Source organism: Carcharodon carcharias, chromosome 2, assembly GCF_017639515.1.
Source record: "Carcharodon carcharias isolate sCarCar2 chromosome 2, sCarCar2.pri, whole genome shotgun sequence".
In the NCBI taxonomy this organism is placed as follows: domain Eukaryota; kingdom Metazoa; phylum Chordata; class Chondrichthyes; order Lamniformes; family Lamnidae; genus Carcharodon; species Carcharodon carcharias.
Window position 1 is genome coordinate 122,016,572 of NC_054468.1, and position 16,953 is coordinate 122,033,524.

Below are 16,953 nucleotides of genomic sequence, written 5' to 3' on the forward strand. Positions count from 1 at the left end.
GGAGGTTGATGACAGCAGCCTGAGGTTGAATGAAGAGACAAAGGACAAAGGAATCAGATGTGAGACAGGGCAGCTTTAGTTTCAAAGAAATTTGAAATAATGTTTTTTGAAGAAACCATGAGATCACAAAGGTTTATCCAAAGACTAGGCGAAGAGAGCAAGAAAGAAGTTTCATAGGAGAGGGGCCCAGGATACACCATGAGATGCTCAAAAGGGCAGACCAGTCAAGACAGCACCCATGGGTGACAGCTGTGCCATACCTCAATGGTCTGAGAGAAGAACATCACATGACTTTGGGCAGTTATGGAAAGGATAGGTTTCATCATCGCTGAATGGGATTTCTGTCTACTCCCTCCTCCTGTTTGCCCCAGAGCTCGTGGATGGAGAGAGCTTTATTTGTAAGGGAGTGGATATTTTGAACAGGAATAAAGAAGGAGACAAGAGGGGTCAAGGCAGAAGAGTTGGAAGCAGAAAATGGACATGTTACACGTAGCTAATAAATTTTAGTTTAGATCTACAACAAGGAGATAGAATTCTGTCTCCAGGTTTACTATCAAGTTATATTATTGAGAACAAATGGTGTTCATACATTTGTGATGAACACTTTGATCACAGAAAATGGTTTATCTTCAAGCACTAAGAACATTCTGGAAGAATGTGTGTTTTAAAAGACACTGCTCTTTAAAGGGTTAATGCAAGAACACTGATTGCTTTTCTTGGAAGAAATATCCATTTAGAAGGTAATTAAGCAGCTGTAAAGAAGCTGGGAACCTCTTGATCCTGGTGCACTGTGTACAAACAGGGTTACATGGTAGTTTATGGCTCTGGGAGAAAAAAAAACCATGTCTGGAAATATTGTGTTAAAAGTTGGTTTTGGCTTTGCTTTGAGAAGGAGAAGGACCAACTGCTTGTGAAGGAAGGCAGCAGCCCTTTTGCAGTCCAGGGCCAGTCAGCAGCCGGAAATGAATAGTATCTGCTTCTAAGTTGCTCTGTGTGCTGGAATAGAGTGCCTGCAGGTATTCCTCCAGCCTGTCTAGAAAGCAGTGGAAGAGTCATCGATTGTTTCACAGGTCAGTGCTGAGAGACCAACTGTATAACCTGGACGCCGTTTCAATGGCTCCTCCATCTTTCCTTTTCCCCTGAACCATTGACTTTTAACTTTTGGCTGAATTCCTCCATTTTTATTATTTTTTTGGTATATATCTATGTATGTGTGTATGTGTCTGTGTGTGTGTGAGAGAGACTTAGGATATCTTGACAGAGCAATAAGCTTTGCCTTTCTATTTGACAATATTGGTTTTATAATAAACTAATGAGTTTGTTGTTTATTGAAAGAAGCCTGGTTAAAGTCTCTTTTATTCTGGGTACCGGTAGTGAGGGTAAACAATTGGCCACGTTGGTGAGTGAATTAAACTTTTAAACTAATGATGTGAACAGTTGGGCAGCGGAGCTAGTCAAACTGTGCACTCCTCCCATCCTGGCCGGAACACATTTGATACATTACTTGAAAGTGAAATAAAAAACATTAGTACTTTGGCTCAAAATGAGGAGAGGTTTCCATTCCTGGTGTGGTTTGCAAGCATTTAAAAGAAGAATTCCCATTTTGTTTAAATAAGCAAACCTCACGACCTCAGGACACCACAAAGTGACTCACAGAAAATAAAAATCATTTTATTTCAGTTACCAATTGTAAAGGAGGGAAAAGCTAATGTCAATTTGCACAAAAGAAGATCCCACAAACAGATAAATAGACACACAAGGGAGAACTCCCCAGCTCTTCTCATCCAAGTAACATTTCCAGAAAACCACAACTCAATAATATCATTAGGTTGCAGATTTTCAGCTAAACTCAACCCAAGAGAGCCAAGTGCAACTGTACTAGGTTCCTGCACGAGATAATTTGAGACGGGAGGGAGTGAGGGACAGGGGCACAGGAAGAGGGACAGAGGGGGAATTGAGGGACAGGGACACGGGAGGGAGTGAGGGACAGTGACATGGGAGGGAGCGAGGAGTGAGGGACAGTGACACAGGAGGGAGCAAGGGACAGTAACACAGGAGGGTGTGAGGGACAGGGACATAGGAGAGAGTGAGGGATGGTGACACAGGCGGGAGTGAGGAGTGAAGGACAGGGACACAGGAGGGAGTGAGGGACAGGGCACAGGAGGGATTGAGGAGTGAGGGACAGAGACACAGGAGGGTGTGAGGGACAGGGACACAGGAGAGAGTGAGGGATGGTGACACAGGCGGGAGTGAGGAGTGAAGGACAGGAACACAGGAGGGATTGAGGTGTGAGGGATAGGGACACAGGAGGAAGTGAGGGGCAGGGACACAGGAGGGAGCGAGGGGCAGGGACACAGGAGGGAGTGAGGGACAGGGACACAGGAGGGAGTGAGGGATGGCAACACAGGAGGGAGTGAGGGATGGGACACAGGCAGGAGTGAGGAGTGAAGGACAGGGACGCAGGAGGGAGTGAGGGACGGGGCACAGGAGGGAGTGAGGGACGGGGCACAGGAGGAAGTGAGGGACAGGGGCACAGGAGGAAGTGAGGGACAGGGACACAGGAGGGAGTGAGGGACAGGGACACAGGAGGGAGTGAGGGACAGCGACACTGGTAGGAGTGAGGGACAGGGGCACAGGAGGGAGTGAGGAGTGAGGGACAGGGGCACAGGAGGGAGTGAGGGATGGCTTTCCTTGGTCCTGAACTCTCTCCTTATTTACTCACTCTTAGGCCTTAATGATGGAAGGAAAAGCAGATGTCCCAAATCACACCATCAACTCATACATCAGCAAACTAAAATCAGGAGCGATTGAAACTAACTCTCATTAACCAGAACTTTGAATGAAGGAAGTGAAAGTACATTGGACCGTTCATGGTGCAGCTTTGTTTAGTTGCTTGTGTTCTCATTGGCTGTGTCATAGACCAGCTGATGGAGCAGCAGCTGAATTACATAAAGATCGAAATTGCATTTCTATAGCACCTTTCCTGAGCTCCAGAAGTCCTAAAGCATTTTACATCTAGTTAATTACTTTTGAAGTGTTGTCACTGTCGTTCTGTAGGCAAATACAGCAGCCAATTTGTGTAGAGCATGCTCCTACATACAGCGATGTGATAAGTGGCCAGATAATGTTTTTTTAGTGGTTGTTTAAGGACTAAATGTTGACCTGGAGAATGTCCCTACTGCTTTTTGAATTGTGCCAAAGAATATTTTCTACGACTTGACTGGGCAGATAGGAACTCAGTTTAACATCATGTCCAAAAGGACATGTAGGCCACCACTGACCTGCTGGCCCAGGGGAGGTGCTGATTTCCGGAGTGGAGCTTTCCTCCTGGATTTTCCTCATTTCTCCAGGAGTTAAAGAATAATCTCCCTAAATAGGAGTTATGTGTAGACCAGGCCTGTCAGGTAGGTCCCTTCAAATGACAACAACAACTTGCACCTTTATAGTGCTTTTAACATCATGAAAAGTCACAGTGATGAGCTTTAGAAAAAGAGGCACCAGATTTTCCATCTGGTCATCTGGGTCATCTGTCACTTGTTCATGTTGTTCTTTCCAGAGTGCTTACCCTTGTCGTGCTATTATCACATTCTGCTTTCTAACCTTAATACCACCATCAGCACCTCCTTTAGCCAGTACCACTATCATTAACACCCCTTTGTCCTTTTGTCCATGACATCTCACCTTTTCCCCCCACCTATTGCTGGCCTTCTATCCAGCTTCATCTGCTCCACTCCCCTCAAACAGTATAAATTTCATCGCATTTCCACTTCTCTTTAGCTCTGAAGAAGGGTCATACGGACTCGAAACGTTAACTCTGTTTCTCTCTCCACAGATGCTGTCAGACCTGCTGAGTTTTTCCAGCATTTTCAGCTTTTGTTTCAGATTTCCAGCATCCGCAGGATTTTGCTTTTACCACCAGGTTTTCTATTGTTTTAAACGGATGAGAGATTGGGTGAACTCACTCGCAGACAAAAACTCCTAATTTCCAGATGTTTGCCGCAACTATGCATTGCAATAAGTCCAGGAGCAAGAATAGGGAAACCCTCCCATCCATCCCAAAGCCCCCACCCTTATTTTGTTCCCTCGTTTCCACTATTTGCAGCATTTCTAGATAACCATTACCATCACATATCTCTCAGGCTGATTCCACTGTCTCAGACCAAAACCTTTCATCCAGCTGTCCAACTCTAATGCAGTACTGAGGGAGTGTGGCAATGTCAGAGGTACAGTCTTCTGGGTGAGATGTTAAACCAAGGCCCCCTCTGCCTGTCCAGGTGAATGTGAAAGATGCCATGGCACTATTTTGAAAAAGAACATGGGAGTTCTTCCCAGTGTCCCGGCCAATATTTATTCCCTCAATCAACATCACAAAAGCAGATTATTTGATAATCATCACATTGCTGACTGTGGGAGCTTGCTGTGCACAAATTGGCTGCCGCGTTTCCTATATTACAACAATGGCTACACTTCCAAAGTATTTCATTGGCTGCAAAGCACTTTGAGACATCCTGTGGCCTTGCTGGGTGCTATAGAAATGCAAGTCTTTCTTTATTTTTTGCCACTCTCCCACAGAAGGATGAGTCCTCTCTCCTTTCATTCAGCCCATTGTATGCAGCCAGCTGCCTGTTAGCATACCTACACGCCAGGTTCATATGGGATAGATGAAGACAACACAAGACTTGGAAACAAGTTTAGGGCTGGCTCTGCCCTGTTTGTTTTCTTTATGATATTATACAGAGCAGTGCTTTAGAAAATCACTGTGATTGTTACACAGAAACAAAGCATTGGTCTTCAAAACTCAGATCATCTTTCATTCAACAGAAAGCTTTTGATTAGCTTGCTGTTAGGTAGAAACATAGAAACTTACAACAACCTAGTGGATTCCCCAAATCCCGTTCATTTAATGGATAAAAAATCTGTAGGGAGAGACTGATTTTAATAATAATCAATTTGCATATGATACTAAATCAAATGGCCAGAGGACAGTACAAAGTAGGTTCCCAGTGATAGGTCCTGATATTGCCCCTCCATACTGGGCACTTGAGTACACCAAGAATGTAAATCATTCTTTGCATGAGGAACTCCTAAGACTAAATCTTCAGATTCCCTTATGCAAGTTAACCATATGGCAAGATGGTTTTTCTTTCCTTATTTTCTAGAATTATCTTTTCAAACTCCTCATTGCAACCCTGTCTATCTCTAAAAGATCCATCTCAAGAACCTCCTTTCAAGGGCGAAGATCTCAAGCTTCTGCATTCTATATTCACAGCAGCAAGCTTTGATGAAGGTTGGTGAAGAGTTCATAGTGAGAGGTAAACACAACTGGAGTCTTGCCCTGCTCTGCTAAGATCTTCAACACTGCATTCTTCAATTCTCACAAGTTTGAAAAATATTTTATATATTTTCCTTGAATGTGTGCTTCTCCAAAAGTCTATATGTCCTTAGGAGAGGTAAATATCAGGAGTGCTCCTTAATTTACAGATCTCCCCCTTCCATGGCACATCTGTAATTTGAACTGAAGTAAGCAATCCTATAAGCACAAACATACAATACATACAATCCTATAAGCACAAACATACAATACATACAATCCTATAAGCTCCAAATATACAATATATAAAATCCTATAAGCCCCAAATACACAATATGTACAATCCCATAGCACAAAATAGCCGCAAATACACAATATATACAATCTTATATGCCCCAATATACAATATGTACAATCCTATATGCCCCAAATACACAACATATACAATCCTATATGCCCCAAATATACAATATATACAATCCTCTAAGTTCCAAATGTACAATATATACAATCCTATATGTCCCAATTTACAATCCTATATGCCCAATATACAATACACACAATCCTATAAACCCTAATATACAATATATACAATCCTATATGCCCAATATACAATATATACAATCCTATATGGCCCAGAGCTAATAGATAATGAGTAGCGCAATCCAACTACTATCCAATAATTGCAGCCCTCAGGGAATCACACTTTTGTGGCTGAAGACACAGAATCTTCACATTTTGATTCATCTTTTAACCTTTCTGAGTTTCATTTCAATTACAAATGCATCACAACAAAATTTAATTAGGGATTAAAATGTAAGGTATGACCAAAGGGGGAACATTTGTAGCATGCAGTTTCCAACACTTTAGATTTCATAGAATCACAAAAACTTACAGCACTGAAGGAGGCTATTAGGACCAGTGTGCATGTGCTGGCCCTTTGAAAGTGCAATTGTTAGAGCTGAAGAAGTTGTGCCTGGTTAGACATCATGCAGGAGAAGCTTGGACTTAGCTGTGTTAAACCTGGTCCCCACTTACTCAAATGGCCCGTCCATACTGAGTGCCTAAGCTCACACAAGGTATCTGGTGAACTGCCAATCTCTGTGGGAGTGCACCCCAGGAAGCACTTTTAGGAGACAAGGGAAGGAAATTTACCCAAAACAAAACAAAACTTGAAAAACAATTCCCCATTGAATTTTTTTTTAAATTCAAATAAAACTAAGCCTTGTCGCACTTTCAAAGGTCCAGCACAAGCACAATGGGCTGAATAGTCTCCTTCTATTCTATAAGTTTCCGGTTGTAGGATATCAAAAAGTGTTGGTAACCGCCTTCTACAAATGTTCTACTTTTAGTCAGACCTCACGCTTTAGTCACTACTTAAATTTTGTAATGATGCATTTGTAATTAAATTTAAAATATAAAAGGTTAAAAGATGAATCAATGCATGTCAGAAAGGAGTATATTTAAAATGCATCATCCATTCATTGCAGCAGTTCAAAAGCTCTTATTTTCTTTTTACGTCAGGCAATTTTTTATAAATCGTGAACAGGTACAACCTCCATAATTAAAGAAAGTGCCTTCAAGGCTGGTGGAAAGCATTGATTTTTGTTCAAGCAAGTTCTATAATTGGTCTCTAAAATGAGCAGCACATGATGGGTCTCAGAGACAGGGTATGTTATGACTTGCCCCCTTGGAAAATAAGGCAATACCACCCAAGGAGGTAAATTACGCTCTTGTTGAAAGGCAGCCAACTGCAAACATAACTTACCTCTTCTGAGGAGAAATCTTGAGCCGCAACCTAACATAAGGAGCTGATTAAACATTCCTCTAGCTGCGAAAGCAAATCACTACATGCCACTCGTACTCAAGAACATGTTTAGCAAACTGGTGATGTTACTGGTGGCTTGTGTTCTTTACTTCATAATCTGAATATTATTTCTCAAAAGTATATGTAGCATATATGTACTGCATATTCCAACATGCCCAGTTCCATTGCATAGAAACAAAATTTCTACACATAGCAAAATTTTACAGGTTTTTGAGTGACTCGGACAGAACTTTGCAAATAAAGTACATTGAAATTTTTCTAGCTGGTGATTCAGTTGCGCCCCATCTCCATAACTTGATTATCACAACAACTCGTCCAAATCCAGAATTTAGCTTTGGAGGAGCCTCAGCCAGTGCCTTTGTCCAATAGGTATGAGGTTCTCGCTCCCAGTGTAATCGAGGGCATAGACTGCAGAGCGACCTGACCACAGCACCATGGTACAGAGCGCCATTCAAGTGGGGAGAAAAGAGAAATGTAGTAGTAATTGGGGGAAGCATAGTTAGGGGAAATGATACTGTTCTCTGCAGCAAAGGCAGAGAGTCCCAAAGGCTGTGTTGCCTGCCTGGTGCCAAGGTTAAGGACATCTCTTCTGAGCTGGAAAGGAACTTGGAGTGGGAGGGAAAGAATCCAGTTGTTGTGGTCCATGTAGGTACCAACGAAATAGGTAGGACAAGGAAACAGGTTCTGCTGCATGAAACACAAAAAGTTAGCATGCAGGTGCAGCAAGTAATTAAGAAGGCAAAAAAAAAATTTGGCCTGTATTGCTAGGGGGTTGGAGTTTAAAAATAGGGAAATCTTGTTACAACTGTACAGGTGTCGGTGAGGCTGCACTTGAAGTATTGTGTACAGTTTTGGTCCCCATATTTAAGAAAGGATATACTGGCATAGGAGGCAGTTCAAAAGAGATTCACTAGGCTGATTCCTGGGGTGAAGGGGTTGACTTATCAAGAACAGCTAAACAAGTTAGGCCTTTATTCATTAGAGTTTAGAAAAATGAGGGGTGATCTTATTGAAACATACAAGATTCTGAGGGGGCTTGACAGGGTAGATGCTGAGAAGGTGTTTCCACTAGTGGGGGAATCTTGAACAAGGGTCATAGATACAGAATAAGGGGACAGTCATTTAAAACGGAGATGCGAAGGAATTTCTTCTCTCAGAGGGTAGTGAATATTTGCAATTCTCTACCCCAGAGAGTAGTGGAGGCTAGATCACTGAAAGTATTTAACGAGGAGGTAGATAGATTTTTTGAAATATCGGGGAGTTGAGGGTTATGAGGAGCTGGCACAAAAGAGGAGTTGAGGCCTGGGGCAGATCAGCCATGATCTTATTGAATGGCAGGGCAGGCTTGAGGGGCTGAATGGCCTACTCTTGCTCCTATTTCTTATGATCTTATGTTCTTACATCTTAATGATTCTCTATTCTCAGTTCCTGTCCTCAGTAAAGTTAAAGCTGTATCCCATACTGCCAACCCCACTAGCCAAACTTCCAAAGTAACCAACCCAGTCAGAAAAACACCAGGAGTTATAACTGGGGACAGAAGAGGTAACACTCAATCAAATTCAATAACAATGATATTTTGAGGAGCGTTCCCTCTCTGGAGAGACCTTAATGTTTCTTTCTACCTCTATCATTCCTCCACTACATAAGTGCTAGCTGTCATGTGTTTCTAACACTGCACAGCAACAACTAATATATTTCAAGTAAAAATATTTAGGGGAGGTTGAGATCTGCAAAAAAAATTCTGAAAAGTGAAGAAGTCCAGGAGATTCAGCACAATTTGTGTAAGGTCAAATATTTCTGTATTATTGCTGCTGTAGATTACTAATGAGGCATTGCTGTGTGTCATAAATAACACGTATAACAAGAACAAGACAGCTGGTGATGAGCTATCAGGATGCAAACTAAATGAGTGATACAGGTAATAATAATCTGGGGGAGGCGGAGGGAGAGAGGGAGGCTTTTAGAGAAACTTCAATTCTTATCACACCATCCTATACATCCTACATATGAGTCACCTAATAGACCACCTGAGGTAACAATATGTAAGGCTATAATTAACCGTGACATTCAGTAACTGAAGTAAATAACTAAATTGTTCTTAGAGGAGTAACTATTCGTAATTATCACATCTACAGTTCATTGCAATGTCATCCACAATCGAGAATATGTGAAAGGAAACACTTTGTAGGAAGAATGACTTGACCTGGCTTTGCTGGTATTAGAACTGAGAAACTAATGGAAATAGCAAGTAGCAGCAGTCACTATTTGTCAGCTGTAGCTGAGAACATGGGTAGAACTCTCACCTTTGAGTCAGAAAGTTGCAGATTTGAGTCCCCACCACAGAGATTTGAATAAATCATTGAGGCTGACACTCCAGTGCAGTACTGAAGGGGTGCTGTGCTGTCTTTCAGTTGAGATGTTAAAATGAGGCCCTGCCTGTCCTCTCGGGTAGATGTAAAGATCCTATGGCACTATTTAAAAGGGGAGCAGGGACACTCTCTCCGGTGTCCTGCCAATATTTATTCCTAAATCGCCATCACCTAAACCAATCATATGGCCATTACCACATTGCTGTTTGTGGGAGCTTGCTATGCACAAATCGACTGCTGTGTTTCTTGGGTTACAACAATGGCTACCTTTCATAAGAATCTCATTGACGTCCTGAGGTTGTGAATTATGCTTCTTAGATAGTAAATTGATTGGTGGGATGAAAGGGCTGTCTAATGAGGTGAGACTGATTAAAATGCACCTATACTCTCTGGCATTCAGAGGAATGAGAGACGATTCATTGAAACATAAAAAAGTTCTTAGAGGGCCTAGCATGGAAGATGTTGAGAGGCTGTTTACCCTGGCTGGAGAGTCTAGAACACAGAGTCATAGTCTCAAGATAAGGAGCCAAACATTTAGGACTGAGATGAGGAGAAATTTCGTCACTCAGACGGTTGTAAATCTTTAGAATTCTCTACCCCAGAGAGCTGTGGATGCTCCATCACTGAGTACACTCAAGAGTCGATTGACATATTTTTGCAATAAGGGAACCAAGTGACACCAGGATAGGGCAGGGAAGTGGAGTAGTTGTTGATCAGTTATGATCTAATTGAATGATGAAGCAGGTTCAAGGATCCATATATCCTCCTCCTGCTCCTATTTCCTTTGTTGTTTGTTAAGTTTTTCTTCTCTAGTCTGCCTCCCCCAGCAACCCCCAGTAGATGTCCACAGCTTGCTGGGCTCCAATGTTACATGTACCATAGGCCCATTCATTCAGACTAGGCTGTCGTTCCTGTAACCCTGTTTCTGGGCAGACTCCAGATTTCTGAGCCAATTTGTTTCTCGGACATTGAATGAAGGATGAATGTAGCAGAGAGGACACTGCCTCCTCAAAAAACTTCAAGATATCATTTACATCCATCTGAGCCAGTGACTGATGTCACTGTTTAACAACGATTCTAAAAGATGGAACCTGTGACAAAGTAACATGGCAGGAAATTATAAGCAGCTTTTTCTGAACTATTTATGATGTTTTTGAACAAAGGCTGGATTAATATGACCTAATTAATAAAATTTAATTATTGTTCCTAAAAACACATCATGACAAACCCTAACTACAAATTGCATTTGTAATCTGGGATAAAAGAAAAACATTTGAAATAAGTAAGATTTTTGAAAAAGTCAATCTTGAATATATTCCCACTTTTCACCCTCTTCAAAGAAATAATCTCAAAAATGATAACAGAAAGTGCTGGAAACATTCAGCAGGTCTGACAGTATCTGTGGAGAGAGAAACAGAGTTAATGTTTCGAGTCAAATGAAGAAATATATCCGAAGAAAAGTCATACTGGACTCAAAACATTAACTCAGTTTCTCTCACCATGGATGCTGCCAGACCTGCTGTGTTTTTTTCCAGCACTTTATTTTTATTTTGGAATTCCAGCATCTGCAATATTTTGCTTTTGCTATAATCTCAAAAGTTATTTTGCAAGGGAGCTTTTACAAATGCATTCTTAGCAAGATCATCATTAACTGCTACAGTAACAATTTTTATTTGAGATTAAAACAAAGGAGATTTACTGAGTGCCAATTATGTAACAACATGGTGAATCCATTTTCTATCAATGAAGATCCACTGCTTCATTGCCCTCATCACACTGCTATCAGCTCCCACTCGCATGTCCAGCATGTTGCTGCACAAAGAATTTGAGAGTTAAACAGCGATGGGAAAAACAACTCATGGATGCAGAACTCGAGTAAACTCCATCACTACGTTCCTCTGCCCTGGTCACCCTGTCCAATGTGAGTATTCGTCACCAATCAGGCATGACAGAAATAAAATGTTTCTACCTGGGGTAAGTAATGAAGCACAAGAGCTTCAGAGAAGAGCTAAGCTAGAGACCATCAATCTAAGATAGTCACTAATAAATCCAATTGGGAATTCAGAAGAAACTTCTTTACCCAGAGATTATGAGAATGTGGAACTCGCTAACACAGGGAGGCGTTGAAGTAAATAGTATGGACGCATTTAAGGGAAGGCTGGATAAAAGTGAGGGAGAATGCAATTGAGGGTTATCCTGATAGAGTTAGATGAGGAAGGATGGCAGGAGACTCAAGTACAGCATGACTGCCAGCATGGACTGTGGGTTGAATGGCCTGTTTCTGTGCTGTACCTCCAATGTAATATCCTATGTATATCCTATGTAATTCTATGTAATCTTCTTTACGATTATTTCAACTTCACGGTCATAAAATTGCCTTTTCTGCATCACTCCAGTTCAATACTGAGGTCCCCCTCAACACTCTACCATACGAGATATAAATCACAACCAAGGATCTTCAAAATAGAAAAACAGAACACTGTGGATGGCATGGACAAGATGGGCCAAATGGCCTCCTTCTGTGCTGTAACTTTTCTATGGTCCTATGAATGCTGGAAATCCAAAATAAAGAAACAGAAAATACTGGAAAAACTCAGCCGGGCAGCCAGCACCTGTGGAGAGGGAAACAAAGTCAATGTTGAGTCCGTGTGACTCTCTGCCTATAATTATACCAGCTAAAGAGATGAAAAAGTGGATTTAATTGTACATTTGCTCCTTGTGGTTTGCTTACCTCCCAGCTGAGGGTGTGTGTGCGTGTGTGCTGTGAAACTCACTGTTGTGCGAGGCAACTTCACACTTTGAAGATTGTTCTCAACTGGATTTTCAAAGGAGGGTTACACTAGTAATCGAAATATGTTTCATCTCTATGAAATATGAAAGTATCAAAAGAATATAGTTCTATAATGCAGAATATCACAAACGAGAACATTAGGACACCATAGAGTACAGACTAGAATTACAGGATTAGATTTACAGGAATTCAAATCAGTCGATATGATCCAAAAGTTTTCTAAAGCTGCAGGGAATTGGTGGGTAAGTAAAAGAGTGATCACATGTACAGATCAGAGAGCGATGCCTAACAACCAATCCTGCTGATCCCATCAATATGCAGGGTTGGGAGGAAGACATGAGATTAGTGGATGCACATACCACTATGGCAATTCTCAGATTCAACCCAAGCTGCTGCCAAGTTGTGTCTCTGCTTGTTCTCCTCCCTCCAGAAACCAACCAGTTCTGCCCCATCAGCTCCAACCACTGACGCCCCCCCCCTCCACCCCCCACCCCCTGCACCACACCCCCCCCCTTTCCCCCATCCCCCCCCCCCCCTCAAAACTACCACTCCCAGCTAAACAGTGTGAAGTCCAAGGTCACTCTCCTGACCTGCAACCTCCAAGGTAGACCCCACTCAGCCAAGGTCAATGGCCTGGACCTCCTTCTTCACTGGATGCAATAACCAACAGGGTGATACCAGGGAAACCCCATGTCCCCTGGTGGTCCTGCCAGGCTCTTTCAGCACAGGGGAGGGAACATGTTGGACCAGCCAGAGGTTCCAGCCCCATAAAACCCCCCCGGGTCCAGTGTACCCAGGTTCTGACATCTTTCCCAGGTCTCTTGCTACACTTGAGGGTGGGAGCTCACACATTCTAAATGTACAACTCTCTTTATAAATCATTGATCATAAATGAGCAAAATAAACAGGAACTTCACAATTAATTGTTAACCTGAGAAATAGTTCAAATAAAACTTGCTTCGGTTTGTGAAAATCATAAACCACTTAATTAATTATAATTGCATTACTTCATAAAATCATAAAATAATACAGCACAAGAGAAGCTCATTCAGTCCAAGCTGTTTTCTGGCTATATATCTGCCTTTTAAAGAAAACCTCGGAGAGCCTCGAGTTTTGGCCTTTTTCTGATCTTTTATCATTTTTAATAATTTAACTAATAATTTTTATTCTGGTTTCCCAGTTGTACCAGTCAAGAGGAGAGAAATTTCAGACTCATACACATCATAAGGATTAGGTATTTCACTTGAGCGATTTTCATTACAGCTGATGATAGGTGTCCTGGGTTTTTTACAACCTCCCCAAAACACGAGCCAACAATCTACAGTTTTGAGTAAATTTTGTATCACTGGGATAAAGCCTCACTGAGATTGACAACCCTCAGTGTTAGCAATACACTTTTTTGGGCATGCCACTGAACTGATGTGTACCTGTTGTCCCAGTATGATGTTCTGGACCACAATTTTATACAAATTACCGAGATAGTAACTGAAATCACAAATCAAATGGGACAAAATGATGGAGGGGAGTGTTGTCCAGTAGGTCAACGTGCACACTCTCACAGCAGCTACTCAACATGAAACTTTGGACCTCATGGGGTTCTACTTTAGAAAGAGAAACATAAGAACATAAGAAATAGGAGCAAGAGTAGGCCATTCAGCCCCTCAAGCCTGCCCCACCATTCAATAAGATCATGGCTGATCCGCCCCAGGCCTCAACTCCTCTTTTGTGGCAACTCCTCATAACCCTCAGCTCCTCAATATTTCAAAAATCTATCTACCTCCTCTTTAAATACTTTCAGTGATCTAGCCTCCACAGATCTCTGGGGCAGAGAGTTCCAGACAATCACTACCCTCTGACAGAAGAAATTCCTTCACATCTCTATTTTAAATGAGTGTCCCCTTATTCTGTAACTATGTCCCCTAGTTCAAGATTCCCCCACTGGTGAAAACACCTTCTCAACATCTACCCTGTCAAGCCCCCTCAGAATCTTGTACATTTCAATAAGATCACCCTTCAGTCTTCTAAACTCTAATAAATAAAGGCCTAACCTATTTACCTATTCTTGAACCCAGGAATTAGTCTTCATCCCAGGAATTAGTCTAGTGAATCTCTTTTGAACTGACTCCAATGCCAGTATATCCTTTCTTAAATACGGCAACGAAAACTGTACACGGTACTCCAGGTGCGGGCTCACCAACACCCAAGACTTAACTATTTGTAAACTCCAATCCCCTAGCAATACAAGCCAAAATTCCATTTGCCTTCTTAATTACTTGCTGCACCTGCATGCTAACTTTTTGTGTTTCATGCATAAGAACACCCAGATCCCTCTGTGCTGCACTTTTTTGGAGTCTCTCTCCATATAAATAATAGTCTGTCTTTTGATTCTTCCTACCAAAGTGCATGACCTCACACTTTCCTACATTAAACTCCATCTGCCAAGTTTTTGTCCACTCACTCAATCTGTCTAAAATCCAAATACAGTACATCTACCGCTTCCCCTTTATCAACTTTGCTTGTTATATCCTCAAAGAACTCTAGCAAATTTGTCACACATGATTTCCCTTTCACAAAACCATGTTGACTCTGTTTGATTACATTAAGCTTTTCTGACTGTCCTCCTATTTCTTCCTTAATAACAGACTCTAGCATTTTCCCAATGACAGATGTTAGGCTGACTGCTCTATAGTTTCCTGCTTTTTGTCTCCCTCCCTTCTTGAACAGGGGTGTCATATTAGATATTTTCTAATCCACTGGGACCCTCCTGGAATCCAGTGAGTTCTGGAATCATTTTTTTGCATCAGGTTCTGATGCTTTCATTGAGTGGATCATAGTGAAGATGTCTTCAAGGAGGAAGCCAATTCTTTCCTGTGAACTGCTTTCCCCAGGTGGTTTTGCAGTGTTACCACCCACCATGATGTATGGCAAGTCCAGGGCTTCTGCAACACAGCACTCACTGTGCCAGTGTCACTAAGGATAGCTAATGTTCCTACTGTTGCATTTCCCCCTAGCCAGTGAGTCTAGAACATGGGGTCATAGTCCCAGTAAAAGTGGTCATCTATTTAGGACTGAGACAAGGAGAAATTTCTTCACTCAGAGGATTATGAATCTTGGAATTCTCTATCCCAGAGAGCTGTGGATTCTGAGTCGTTGATTATATTCAAGAATGAGGTTGATGGATGTTTGGATACCACGGGATATGGGATCATGGTTGGGACATGGGTTTGAAGTGGAAGATCAGCCATGACTTTACTGACTAGTGCAGCAAGTTCAAGGGGCTGAATTGCCTACTCCTATTTCTTACATTGCCAGCTAGACTACTGACACAAGAGACCTAGACTTATAGAGAGTGAAATTATCTCTTTCCTGGCTTCAATAGGATTGAAATTAGTTACAGAGAACCGGACAGCTTGCTTCACTGATGCCTTAGCTCTGCTCTCACATCGATCAGTTGCCATGGTGAGGCAATTATTCAGTAGTAATAGCATGGTTATAATGGGCACAGATGGTGCTCTATCAGGGTGCCAACATCGCCGGATATTCCCACCAGCTCTTCTGACAAATGTAATTGTGGTAGAAAGCACCCAGGATGAGGCAGACCCTGTGGCAGCTCCAGTACCTCAATTCCAAAAGGCTTCTGTGTTAAATCATATTAATTGAGGTTCAATACATACAGGTAGAAGGCATTGATTGGATGGTTACTTCAGCACATATAAAGAGACACTTACTGACACAGAAGATGGAGTCAGGAGATATATACTTGTAATGTTTCACCCTATGAAAAAATCTATCCCAAGTAAAGACTGGCTTTGGTTTCTTCCTTCACCAACTGGCAATCAGGCATATAACATTCTAGCCACACAGCAATCAACTTGCTTACATATCCTCGCGACTTAGATAGCATTTAGGTGAAGAACAAGGGCCACGATCGAGAGCACTTACATCACACACCATCACCAAAGAGAATGGCCATAGTAGCAAATATTTACACATGTTTAGATATTAAAATTTCAGTTGGTGTGTGTATAGAACGTGCTTTCACCAAGGTTTGGGGCCAGGTTTCATTAGCAAATATGATTTAGGGGTGCTACTGTCCCACTGCCGTTAGACAGATACCCTCAAATTCTGGACCCCTGTCATTGGATTACAAGATTACAATGTACTTTAAGTAGAATTATACAGCACAGAACGAGGCCATTCACCCCTTTGTTCCTGTGTCAGCTCTTTGAAAGAGCTGTTCAATTAAGTCCCACAACCCAGCCTTTTATCGCCCATTATCTCTGGGTTTCATCCTGGTAAACCTGCTCTGAATCCTATGTGATCAACAGGCATATGCAGTGGCAAAAATCACTTAGCTGTTTTCAATATTGTATCAATCCTACTGATTCTTTCTGCTGAAAATTAACCTCTGTTGGCATGCAGAGCACCATATTTCTTTAAAATTATCTGAGCTATCCTCCTCATCACACAGGTGCTTAGGTACTTTGAAATGCTGAGGAACCAGCTCTTCATCTTGCTGGCCCATTTCATCTGGCCCTGTCAATTGGTGGTGTCCATCCAACTAGACAGGAGAACAGTGCCCATAATTACAAAGGTAGGAAAATCATCCTCAGTCACTTCAAATCAGTATCCATACTGATCACCTGGACCCCTC